The sequence below is a fragment of the Juglans regia genome, chromosome 8 (genome assembly GCF_001411555.2).
Source record: "Juglans regia cultivar Chandler chromosome 8, Walnut 2.0, whole genome shotgun sequence".
Taxonomy (NCBI): Eukaryota; Viridiplantae; Streptophyta; class Magnoliopsida; order Fagales; family Juglandaceae; genus Juglans; species Juglans regia.
This window is the reverse complement of record NC_049908.1, coordinates 13,188,341-13,202,250: the sequence shown is the minus strand read 5'-3', so window position 1 is coordinate 13,202,250 and position 13,910 is coordinate 13,188,341.

The following is a 13,910-nucleotide window of genomic DNA, read 5'->3' as shown; positions in this document are numbered from 1 at the left end:
AAAAGAGGATCAGACGGAAAATTCAAACTTTGGCATGTGGGACCCAGCATGTGGGAGCCATGAATTCTTTTTGGTATTATTTTTTTATACGGACGCAAACGAAAAGAGATAGAAGGCACGTAACTCCGCAGTGCCGCTTGAAGAACTCCTTTGGGGTCCAACTGTCGTTTCAGATTTTTCCTCCATTGACTACTACCTCTATCTCCATCTATTTAACTTGTTCTTTTCACTCTCTACTATTTATTTAATTTTAGTTTAAAGTTTATGATGTATTTTTAAGATATTTGATTTAGACCTTTGGGCATCTTATTTGTTGTTTATTTACTTCGCGTTATTTATTTTTTTCACTTATTTAAGCTTTCATTTAAGAGTGATTACAATTGCTATGAATTAAATTTTGAGAATTTGTGATTTGAATACAATGATGAACTCTAGAATCTTGATTTTGAGACTTTTCAATTCTCAATTCGTATTTTGTCAATTATTTTCTAATCTAATCTAATTCTTAGTTTAGTTATATTAATCTCTTGGTTTCATTGCATATTAAATTGATTAAAACTTAATTAGGACTTAAATAATTTCAATTTTATTATTTAATTTTTAGATTAATTAAGATTATTTAGCTTAGTTAATTCCTTGATTGTTAATTTTAATTTATTAATCTTTTACGTTTCATTTTAACACTAAAAAATCCAAAAATATGAATCTAGTCCATGACTAGTGCCATTTTCATTCTTGTTACACTCTTCCATTCATTGCACATACTACCATTTTTATTTTTTCTTTGTGAATATTTTCACCATTTTAAATGAGTTTGATTATAAGTAACTTTCTCTGAGGAGGCGATTTAGGAATTTATTCCAAATTATTACGCGATATTGTCTTGCACTTGGGATAGCCTTTGTGCTGCTAATTTTTGAGTGAGTCAGCCGGGACTAAGCTAAGAGGCGAAGAAAGAAAGCAATTGAAACAAGGATATCTTCGTCTGGAGTCATGAAGACATGCCTGGAATTAATGAAGAAATCACAGAACATCGACTCAGTATCAACCTAGAGGCACGACCGGTCAAACAAAGAAAGAAAAGCTTCAACACCAAGAAGTATGTTGCCATTGCAGAGGAAGTAGACTGGCTCTTAACAGTCAAGTTCTTAAGAGAAGCCCATTATCCCGAATGGCTCTCGAATGTGGTGATCGTGAAAGTCGAATGGGAAGTGGCAAATGTGTGTAGATTTCACAGGTCTTAACAAGGCTTGCCTAAGGACAGCTTCCCCCTACCACGAATAGACTTAATTGTAGACCCCACCACATGGCACAAAATGCTAAGCTTCACGGATGCCTATTAAGGGTATAATAAAATCCGAATGAGCCAAACCAATCAAGAGAGAACGACATTCATAACCGATTGAGGATTGTACTGTTACAAAGTCATGCCATTCCGTTTGAAAAATGAGGGAGCAACATACCAAAGGCTAGTGAACAGAATGTTTAAGGAGCACATAGGGCGAACCATGGAAGTCTATGTTGATGATTTGCTAGTCAAGAGTAAAGAACCAGAGTAGCATGTGAAAGATTTAACGGAAGCCTTCGGGGTGTTGTGGTGGTACAAAATGAAACTTAACTCGACGAAGTGTGCCTTTGGGGTGCAATCGAGCAAGTTCCTGGGTTTAATGATGTCAAAAGGAGGAATTGAAGCGAATCTAGAGAAGGTTCAGGCGATCATCGAGATGAAGTTGCCTGAGAATTTAAACGAAGTACAAAAACTAGCTAGAAAAATAGCGGCACTTAATATGTTTGTGTCCAGATTGACCGACAGGTGCCTACCATTTGCCTACCATTCTTTCAAGTCTTACTAAAGGTACAAATTTGGAATACCAAGTGTGAGAATGTGTTTGTACAGCTTAAGGAGTATTTGGCGTGCCACTTGCTATTAAGTTAGATCAGGCAAGCGGGGCCTTTACTATTGTATCTCTCGGTCACACCAAACGTAGTATTTGCCGCATTGATGTGTGAGGAAGGGGCTGTACAGAGGCCCATGTATTACATGAGTTGGGTGTTGAGAGGAGTCAAGATCTAATACCCAAAAATCGAAATGATTGCATTTGCATTAGTAACTGCAGCCTTCCAACTGCGACCTTATTTCCAAGCACACCCTGTAAAGGTAGTTATAGAAGCACCCTTATAGAGGATACTGCAACGACCAGACACGCCAGGCCGACTGGGTTGAATGTTCCATCGAACTAAGCGAGTTCGATATCAACTATGTCCCTTGGACAACAGTATAGGGACAAGTCTTAGCCGATTTTGTGGTAGAGTTTCCCGAGGAAGTATTGAACCTCCCTATAGGGAAGTCTTGACAAGTGTACGTCGACAGGTCGTCCTGCCTAACAGGAGGGGGAGTAGGGGTGTACGTAGTAACAATAGATGGCATTGAAATGTACTACGCGACAAGATTGGGGTTCAAGGTCACAAATAATGAGGTTGAGTATGAAGCAGTATTAGCAGAACTCGCCATAGCCAGGACCTTGGGGGCCAGAAAAGTCGAGATGGAGGCAAACTCACAAGTTATGGTTGGTCAGGTAACAGAAGAGTACCTCACAAAAGGTGAAAAACTGGTATATGAAGGACGTGATCGCCTTCGTTACTTCCAAATTGATCGCATCCCGATAGAGGATAACTGGAAGGCCGACTGGTTAGCACATGCGGCGTCTGGCAAGGATGAAGCGGCGTTACCATGGGAGGTGATCACGTGAGCAATAGAAGTTCCCGCCACAAGGCTGAAGTTTTGGAGATAAACGCAGGAACCCCCGCATGGGCAGACGACATAATCAAGTTCTGGAAAAACAGGGAACTCCCACAAGGCAAAGAAGAGGCAAGGAAAGTCAAGAACACTACACAAGCGACACTTTTCAGCACCCCTCCAAAGGTGTGTTTCAAAAGAAGAAACTCACTATGTCATGGAAGAATTGCACAAGGGCATATGCGGGAACCATTCTAGAGGAAGGGCCTTGGCGGCCAAAATTGTTAGGGTAGGATACTACTGGCCACATGCCCTTAAAGATGCTAGGGAGTTCACAAAACAATGCGTTCAATGTCAACTGCACCAATCTCAAATAATCCGCTTGAAGAGTTGACATCAATCACCTCCCCTTGCCTATTCGCCCAATGGGGAGTGGACCTGGTCGGTCCCATGCCACCGAGCAAAGAGGGAGCCAAGTTCATTATCGTCCTCGTCAACTATTTCACGAAGTGGGCAGAAGCTGAAGCAATGGTGACAGTAGCTTACCAGAATGTTGCCAAATTCTTATTGAAGGTAGTGGTGGGCCGGTTTGAAATACCACAAAGCATCATCTCAAATAATAGCAGGCAGCTTGATTCCAAGCACTACCAGAGCTAATGCGTCTAGCTTGGGATCAAGGTAAAATATTCTTTCCTTGGACATCCTCAAGCAAACGGATAGGTTGAAGCAATGAAAAAAACTATATTGATTATGCTGAAGAAAAGGCTGGAGGTAAAGAAAGGGGCTTGGACTGAGGAGCTCCTAGGGACCTTATGGGCCTATAAAACGACAATAAAAATCCTAACCGGCAAAACGCCCTTAGCCCTGGCATATGGTAGCGACGCAGTAATACCTTTCGAAATTGGGATGCCAAGCCATAAAACCCAGCACTTCGACACGGGGCAAAACACCAAAACATTAGAAGAGAACTTGGCCCTACTTGAAGAAAAGAGACGATGTAAAAACTAGGGCAGTGGCCAACAGCAGAAAGACGGAGTAGTATTTTAATAAAAGGGTTAGGCCAAGATCCTTCAAGGTAGCAGATCTAGTCCTCAAAGAGACAGGAGTCACTACGGCAGAAAAAGGGAAGCTTGGACCTCGGTGGGAAGGCCCTTATGTTGTTACAGCTAGCCACAGACCAGGATCGTACCACCTCAAAGACGCACTCGTAAAAGAGCTACCCCACCCCTAGAATGCCGAACACTTGAAGAAATATTTTCTATGACCCTCCTTGTAATAATTTAATGCAATAAAAGGTCCATTAAATCCCATACTTTGTCTCTTTCAATTAGCGTGGTCGAGGCATCCTCCGCCATATATAAGTTGAGTGTCTCCACTCGCCCCTAGCGACAAAAGGAAGAAACAACTCAATGAAGTGTTTCTCTCCCGCCCACTTAGCGCGGTTGAGGCATCCTTCCGTCATGCATAAGCCGAGTGTCTCCGCTCGCCCCTCGTGACAAAAGGAAGAAACAACTCAACGAAGTATTTCTCTCCTCGCCCACTTAGCACGGTCGAGGCACCCTCCTGCCATACATAAGCCGAGTATCTCCTCCACTCACACTTGGCGACCCAAGGGAAGAAACAACTCAACATAATATTTCTCTTTAGCGTAGTAGAAACATCTCCAACTCATGCTGACTATCAAAGCAAAGGAGATACACAATACAACCAAGTATTCCCAACCTCAGAGCACAAGAACACAAATCCCTCTCCCAAGCAAACCAAATAAACAATAAAGAAAAGATAGGGAGGTAAGGGTGAGTAGCGGGAGGAGGAAAGGCATCCATCATCTTCTCGCCCCTAGGAGTCAAGAATATGGTAGGCAACATGATTGGCTCTGATAGGCTTCCAGTTCAACTCATGCAAGTCTGTATCGTAATGGGCGAGCATGTACTCCCTTAACTGCTTAATACCAAGCTTGTACCTAGACCCCAAGCTTGATTTCGGACCGTGCGAGTAGCCTTTAGTTGAGGAGAAAGATAGACAAACTCATCTCGAGAGACTGCCAACTTGTCGGCCAACTTAGTCACCTTTAACTACGAGTCTGACAGCCTCTCCTTACAGGACACAGAGACTTCATGTAGTTGTAGATAGCACCGGTCGTGGTCCTTATGGTCTCGTTTAACCTTCTCCAAACGAGCCTCGGCACTAACCTTCTCACCTCAAGTGATGCTGAGCGGGATATTCAATTTCCGCTGGTCCTCTTCAGACTTAGCCAGGCGAGTGGCATAGTCAGTGCTCTTCCCCCTAAGTTCCTCCAATTCTTTCTCTGGCCGGTTTAGGCAATTAAGCAAGCCCTTGGTTCCTCACCTAGGACTTTGTCATGGTGGCATCAATCCACCTCCTCTTGAGATCTCTCCAAGTCCAGCCGGAGCTTGTTGACCTCTTCATGGAGATAAGCAATTTGATCCTACAGAGAGTGGGAACATAACTTACTTACTCTCGGCCATTTCCTCCCTTTCGACAAGGGTAACCAGGGCAGCACCATGCGCGCAGCCGATGAAAATACGCATTAACGAGTTCTCTTCCTCTAAATCAATTTGGCCACCAACCAGAATGGCGATCAAGTGATCCACACCATAAGGAAACAAGCAAGTACAATAATAATAATAATAATAATAATAATAATGACGAGGAAGTGTAAAAAGGACTTATTGGGGAAAAGATGCCTCGAAGCTTGCGTACCATCGCCGAATAGCCTCTTGTCGAAGATCGCTCATCGCTTGACGGGGATACTCAGGTTGGGATCTTGAAGAGCCAGTCAGACCAGAAGATGCAAAGGATCTCCTGACAAAGGGTACAAAATCGCCCATTTCGCCCATCTCGCCCATCTCGCCCATGCCACTTGGTGGTGAAGGGCTTCGGTGAGGGCATGGAGGGGACAAAGGGACATATGAAGTGCCATACCCCATTCTATCGGGCGAGGCCATATGAGCTTCTACAAAAAAATCCTTAACAAAAGGTAGATCGATAGGAAAGGAGAGCGATGAAACATCCTCTCTTGCTAGCGAGACACTAAAGGGTGAGGAGGGGATAGAAACCCTACCACCACTAAAGTCCGTCCCCAAAGGCTCAATGTGAGGAAAGTCAGGGAAGATAAAAGGAATCTCAAGGGTCACCCCTCCCGAAATTGTTGAAGCTGTAGCAAAGGTTGACGGGGCAAGCATAGCCCCCTCTTTCAGGACTTCACCATCAACAGCTAGGGACACTTCACCAGGTAGGTCAAAAGGGATTGAGGGATAGCTTAGGATGACTAGGGAAACCCCCAAGAAAGTAGGGTCAAGGGTCACCACTACCTCACCCACATTCAAACCAGAGACCTCTATTTGGTCTCCCAAAGAAGGAGAAACTGGAGGAACGACCTCACGACCAGGCAACATGGCAGACTCAGCCTCTAGTACGAACTCTAAGTCTACCTCAGCTTGCACCATAATGTCCTCAAGAGAATCAACCAAAGACCCCTGGGGACAAACTAAATTCCCCTCGCTAGGCGAGGAGGAAGGATGGAGGGGACCTCCTTTGGTAAAGCTTGACTCATCAGAAGGATTAATCTTGGCATGAATGGGGGGTGCTTCAGAGCGAGCTTTCTTCCCCTTCTTGTCCTTCACACCTAGAGATGCTCTTTTTTGCCCTCAACATAGTGACGGAGCACCCAAAATCTAGTGCCCAGCTAGGCAAAACCACAAACCTATTAATATTCACACGAGTCAAAGGGGCATTTGTCCAAGTAGAGCCATCGTTCTACTCCACCCAAGCATGCACTAGGGGAAAATGAGCCTCTTCTCGATCAGGGAGGATGCTTGCGAAATCACAATCTTCAGGAATGAGACCCCACGCTGCTCAAACGGGGAATTTGCGATGGCTGGCCTCACCCAACGGAAACTCCCAACCCTTGCCAGAAACAAAGAAGAATTTCCACTGCCATTCCTTCATATGAGAATAACGACGTTCCAAGTGTGCCACTGACCTATATGGGCCTGAAAACTACACAGGTTCCCTTCTAAACGTGAAACATCGTGGACAATAGGGGTGGGCAGCGGGCCCCGCCCCGCCCCCGTTTAACATGGTGGAGCACTCCGTCCGTTAGATGCGGGGGGTGGGTGGCTTCACCAGTATCTGACCCCCTAGGCGGGGGCGGGATTGGGCAACCCCCACCCTGCCCCGTATCACACACACACACATATATATATATATATATAAATATATATACAAGTATTTATATATAAAAAAAAAAACCCAGGCATGAAACGACATCATTTCGTCAATGGCAAAACAGCGTCATTTCATGTTTTGTTTAGAATCCCCTCCCCCTGGAAAGATCACCCTCCCACTCACTCACTCACCCATAATCTCTCTCTCTCTCTCTCTCTTTGTATCTCGCTCTGTCACTCGCCGTCACCGTAGCCGTCGTTGCAGCCTTCCGTGACTCCGTCTTTACCTCCGTCATTGAAGGTAAGAAACCCTAAATCTACTGAAATTTTTTGTGAAATTTCTTTTATGGAATGGAGATTGGAGGAAGGATGAGATTTAATCGGAGATGGATAATGAGATTTTGTGAATTGTGTGCTGTGGAGGCTTGATTGTGCATGTGGTTCACTGGTTTGAATGGTTGATGAACAATGTGTAAAGTGTGTTCGTGTGTGAATCTCTTATCTCTCCGTGAATGTGATTGGTTTATTTTTTTTCATTTTTTTTGAAATACCCTAAAATAATTTAGGGGTTTCAAGAATTTAGGGTTCCAATCTGAAACCCTAAAATTTTGTCTTTAATTGTGCATTTTGTTGATTTTAATTGGACATTACATAAGAAAATTATAAAATTTTGTCAAATCACCGATTATAAGGGTGAGACAATTGGGAAGGCCTTAGAGGTAGCAATAAAGGAGTGGGGGTTGATCCGAGTTCTTACAGTCACAGTTGATAATGCCTCGTCTAATGATATCGCATTGGGACATTTGAAGACCTATCTTATAGAGGCAAATAAGATAATCTTGGGTGGTAAGTGTCTGCATGTGAGATGTATGGCACATATTCTGAATCTTATTGTTACTGATAGTTTGAAGGATCTTCATGACTCGATTGCTCGAGTCATGATTGCTGTGAGATGGATGAGATCTTCTCCTTCGAGGTTAGAGAAATTCAAGATTGCTTCAAAGTCTGCTGGCCTAACCTCCAAGAAAGGTCTTTGTATTGATATGCCAACACGATAGAACTCAACATTTTTTATGTTGGAGGCGGCCCAAGAATATAGGTTGGCATTTGCACTATTGGGTGATGAAGATATCCAATATGTTAAATATTTTGATGATCACGGGGGATTGGGGAAACCCGTAGATGATGATTGGGAGATGTATATATTTTTGTACAATTTTTTAGGCTTTTTTATGAGGTCACCATAATGATATTTGGAACTTTGTATCCTACATCCGATCAATTATGTCAGCAAATATGTAGGGTAAAAGAAGAATTAGATGGCATGGTCGCGGGTGGTCACTATAGGCTGCGGGAGATGACATTGGTTATGAGGTTAAAGTACGAACAAGTATTGGAGAGATTTTACTATGGCTAATATTTTGTTATATGTAGCTGTCGTCCTTGACCCGAGGTTTAAGGTGGATGGCATGGTATTTGAATTGGGCCGTGCATACGGGCAAGCATGGGCGGAACTTATTGCAACAAGGGTTCGGGAAACCCTTTGTAGATTATTTAATGAGTTTACTGTCCTGCGGGATGGTAATATTGCGGCACCTACACCTACCCCCACCGGTTCAAGAAGTCAATAGTAGCAAAAGACGTAGATTGGACTGGGGTGAGAGGTTTGAGTAGACCCCTTTAATGCAGAGTTATGTAGAGGCTTAGTCAGAGATAGGCAGATACTTAGCAGCAGAGGTAATACCATTTCACGAGACTTCGATATATTAAGTTGGTGGAAGGTGAATGCCGTGAAGTATCACATCCTTGGAAAGATAGCTCGCAGTCTTTTGGTCATCCCTGTTAGCACCGTAGCCTCAGAGTTGACCTTTAACACCAGAAGACGTGTATTAGATTCATTTTGGAGTTCATTAGCTCTTACTACTGTGGAGGTTTTGATTTGCACGCAGAATGGGATCAAGGGAACTCCAATTCATGTTTCGGATGTTCTTGAGTATGAGGAGGCCGACGTTGAGGAGGAGGGTGGTGATCAGTCTGGATCTGATATTTATTTTAATTTCATTTTCTAATTTCTTATTAATTAATTTATTTTCATTTAATTGGTATTCACTAATTTCATTTCAAATTTTATTGTTATAGTGATATATGAGACGTCGTCTATGGCTACCTCCGATGCAGTATAACTTTGTATTGAACCTGCCATTGCCATGGTTTGCACAATTTATCCTTTATTTATTTTTTGCATTTATAATTTTATATTATATTTTAGTATCTAATTATTTTGCTTGTATGTTTTTTAGCTTTTATATTCTCAATATACACATGCCGAATCCTAATGACCGATCTATACTCATCTACCTCATCTTCATCTCAAATTCCAATTGTCCAATCCTAATCTCATCTTGGTTAGTACTTTTAATATTTTGTATTTTAATTTTTGTTTAATTTTATAATTTTATAACTTTATAACTTTATAATTCTAATTTGTTTTATTTTTAACTTATTAATATTTCAGGTTTTATAACTTATTAATGTATATAATCTTGATTTTCAGTCTCATAGCAGTCGATACAACTCACCACTTAGTAAACTCACCGCCACAGTGCCATCCCAAATTGATCAAATTAAAAATTTATTAGTTATAATTTCTAATTTACAATTAAGTGTAATGTTGCTACAATAGTTAATAGTACAATTTGTAATATTTAATATTTTTAGAGGAGTTTGTAATATTGTAATAATTTAAGTTTATTAGTTCTCTTAGAGTCTTAATTTGTATAATTGAAAATTGTAATTTGTAATAGCTTAGTGCCTTAGTGATGATTATTACTTAATTAGTTAATAATTAAAATTTAGTATATAGTTAATAGTTCTATCTATATATAATATATGTAGCTTTTTTTTTTCAATTTTTAAATATATTTATTTATTTTAGTTAAATTCTGGGTCCAAAGTGGCCCAAAATGAATTATGGGCCATTTAGGGCCTAGTAGGGGGCAGACGGATGGGGTCCACCTCTACACCTCGGCGAATGGACGGGGTACCCTACCCCCGCATAGGAGGGGGCGGGCTATGGTGAAAATTTTGACACTCCCGCCCAAGCGGGGGCAGGGGAGGGGTGGCCTCGTCCCGTAAGGGGCGGGTAGCACTCCTAGTGGACAAAAAGGAATTTTCGCGTAGTCAAATCTGAATATTCCTCACCAGTGGTCTCAAGACTTGCCTCTAGACAACGCATCAAACAATCAGTGTCCTCCAAGCATTGGGCATAAGTTGAAAAGGAGCAAGCCCTAAGAAGTCTAACACATCGTGCATAGGCCAACATAACGGCAAATGAAACCCCATTAGAAACATCACCGAGTACCGCGACACTTGGGCAGCAAGACCCTCGACATTAACCGTCCCACAACGAGGTTCAGGCAGACTAAGGACCACAGAGTTAGGAACCCCATAACAATCCCTCATAGAGTCCAAGTCAGAACGCGACGTCGACGCCACCAATTGATGCCCCTTAAAAATAGGGGGATGACTGGCACCGACCTCGTCAGTACGAGAAGGAGAATCGCAGGGTTGGGAATACCTAACCCCTCAAGAAGTGGTTGGGCAAGAGGATTTCTGGGACGCCATTGCTGGGGATAAAGGAAAGAGGGAAATGAACCAACAAGGAATAGAAGATATGACAACAAAGGGGCACATTGGGATGAAAAAAGGACTGACCAACATAGTTGAAGACGCATATGGAATACTTGCTTAAGAAAGACAACACCACTCAAAACAACGAGAAGGTGGAAACGTATCGAACGCAAAAAGGGGGAAACCAAGGAGGCACGAAAGTGAAGCGACACTCCCCACCTTTTGACTCGCAGAATCTGAAAGGACGGCGGCCCAGTTCACGAGGTGAGGTAATGAGTGAAAGTTTCATCACACCCCACATGATGAGACTTCACGAGGTAATTGGAAGGGCCAAAATCCCTTTTTTGACCTGATGGGCCCAATTACGTGGTCTAGGAGCCCCTAGGCTTGGAAGGAGGGGGGGCTTGGGCCAATGTCCCAAAAAGGCTGTGGACAGTAGTAACAATTTATGTAGCCCACGAGAGAAGAGCCTATCAAATCCATACCGGCCAAGGTATTCCAACAACCTCCTCGAAGATTAGATAAGATTCATATAAATAGGGAGATTCAAATGATGAAACTGGAACTTGATTTCAAATAAGAGATTAGGTTATGATGTGCAAAGAGGATCTTTCTTGCTATATATAAATATATATATATTCATTGATGCCCATCCATCAAGCAAGTGAACATTACCTCTATCCAGTACTGGAAAGATTGAGTAACACATTTGACTTAGGTATCAGAGCTGTTTCTGTACCCTTTAGGCCTTCTTGTTTCTTTGGTTGCAGGTTTGTGTGAGTCACCTAGGAATACGAAACACGTCCATAGGGGTACTGTAACCGGTCCGGTTTTGGATAAAATCTAGGACTGAACCGGTATGTACCGGTTTTGTATTTTTCAAAACTGATTACGTACCGTTTACCTTTCTAAACCGGTACTTCCGGTTTTACCGGTTTCCGGTCCCCTTTTTTTAAAATGTAAGTTTCACAACTTGTCATTAAAAATTTGTTTATAAAAAAAAAAAATTTGATTTAAAAAAAACTGTTTTATACTTTTATTAATATATTAGATTATATAATAATATTAATATTAGACTATTGGTATAGTTATAAGTTATATATTAGTATTAGTTATAAACTTTTAGTGATTTAGTATTAACATTATATGTAATCATTTATAAATTATAATAAGAAATTATTTCATATATGAATATATATAGTATATATAAAATTTCACATAAAATTTATAATTATACATTATATATAAAAATCATATATATTAATATTTAATATATAGAAAATATTTTGTATAAAACTTATATATAAAAATATTATTTTTTATTTTTTTAATCAATCGGTCCGGTCCAGTTCGGTCATGGCCAAAAAATTTCGGAACCGGAACCGGACCGGAACCGGCCGGTTTTTATATTTTAAAAACCGGTTCCGGACTGGACCGCTTCAAAACCGATAAAACCGGTCCGGTCCGGACCGGTTTTCTGGTTTGGACCGGTTTTCCGGTTTGAGTTTACACCCTTACACGTTCATAATAAAAAAAAGTTAAAAAATTTGAAATTGAAAAGTGTTTGTGTTTGTGATATTGAGATGAGATATGAGATTTGATGAGACCATCTTGCAATCCAAACGAAACCTTAGTGTTTGCAATTATCCAAGGTAGCTGCTGGTTTTATTTGGTTACATAATACTCTCAATTGAGAATACTAGATTTATAAAGAGATATTGTAAAAATAAATTCACAAATCGGTGTGATTTAATTTGATACTTGAGGTGTACTGTATATAAAAAGTATTTAACAGCCTAACATATCATATTAAGTCATATCAATTTGTAAATTCTTTTTTGTCATATTCTTTTGTAGATTAAGCATTTTTGTTCTCTCATAAAACTTTTTATGTTTGGTATATGGATTTTGCATTATCATCTCTTGCTATTGATCCAGTCATTGCAATAGATTGCAATTTCGATTCTAGAGAAATGGTACATCATCCATGGCAACACACTTGGTCTCTTGTAAAAAATACTCACACGGACAATTGGATAAGAGCCAAACTTTTATAATTGTTAAGATGAAACTAGAAACCAGGGATAAATGCTTCCTGAAATTTGGTGGTTCACAAACTTAATCCTAATAGTATAAGAATAATACTTTCATAAATGATTATTTGTGATGAGCCTTAGAAATTTAGGATTTTAGGAAATTTTGTAGGGTGATGAAGTTGAAGAAAGTTCTTAGGTCCATTATTAGTAGAATTTGTTTTGTTATTCATTCATTGAACTCAATATAGAGTCTAACTATACGTGTCTCACTACACATTCTATGTCAATGAATGATACATATACAAATCATTGTTTAAATTTCAGATATTTAAGTGAGGAGATACCACTAGCAAACATGTGGAGACTTGCTTATCATCTCTTAATTCCAAATAATTGAGGAGATGAATTTGATAATTCTACTTTCAATAACGTTGCTGTTGATTATGAGAAGAGACATGTAAGGTTTAGTGCATTGGATGTTAACTATCTCTGCAAGATGTGTTGTGATCATATTTTGAATTTTATTACAAGTGATGAGTTACATTAAGCTGCGTTTGGTTGTAAGATTCAGCTGAACTTAGTTTAATTTTAAGTTGGGTCTAACATCCAAATATCCAACTATCAAATTACTAAACTCATCTAAACTCAAAATCTCCTTACATGTGAGACCCATAACCTTTTTCAACTTAACACATCTTTATACGTAGGACCTACAATCTTTTTCAACTTCCTATAAAAAATACTAAACTCATCTTATCATCCAAACATACTTTAAACTAAGTTTAGATGAGCTCCACATAACTGTCTTTATTACTCTATTCACTACTATTTATAAAAAATTGAGTTCAACTCAACATCCAAATGCAACCTAAAACTGCGATAATTAGAACACGAGAATTTGAATCATCTTAAAGCTCCAAAATTGATGAGTGATCCTCCGTACTTTTGAAAAAAAAAAAAACATGTTTTTCTTTATCTAGTTTTTTATTTTTATTTTTCACACAATAGTTTGTTCATTGAAAATTAATGAGTTGTCAAGAATAGCCTAAATTAAAAGAAAGAATGCTAAAAAGTGTGATTGAATTTTTCAAATCCTCCTTTATCTTTTCTTCTTTATTTAATTTTTTTTTTCTTTTTCGAGGAAAATGTAATACAAAGGAATAAGGTAAAACCCAATTTCTACTGTACACTATCCAACTGGACAAAACAACACTGCTTACAAAAGCATAAACTGGACAATAAAATGCATGTCACCCTATGTTCACATGTCCACCATGCACTGGTGGAGGGAAGTGTGCAGGAGTGGCAGCACTTCCA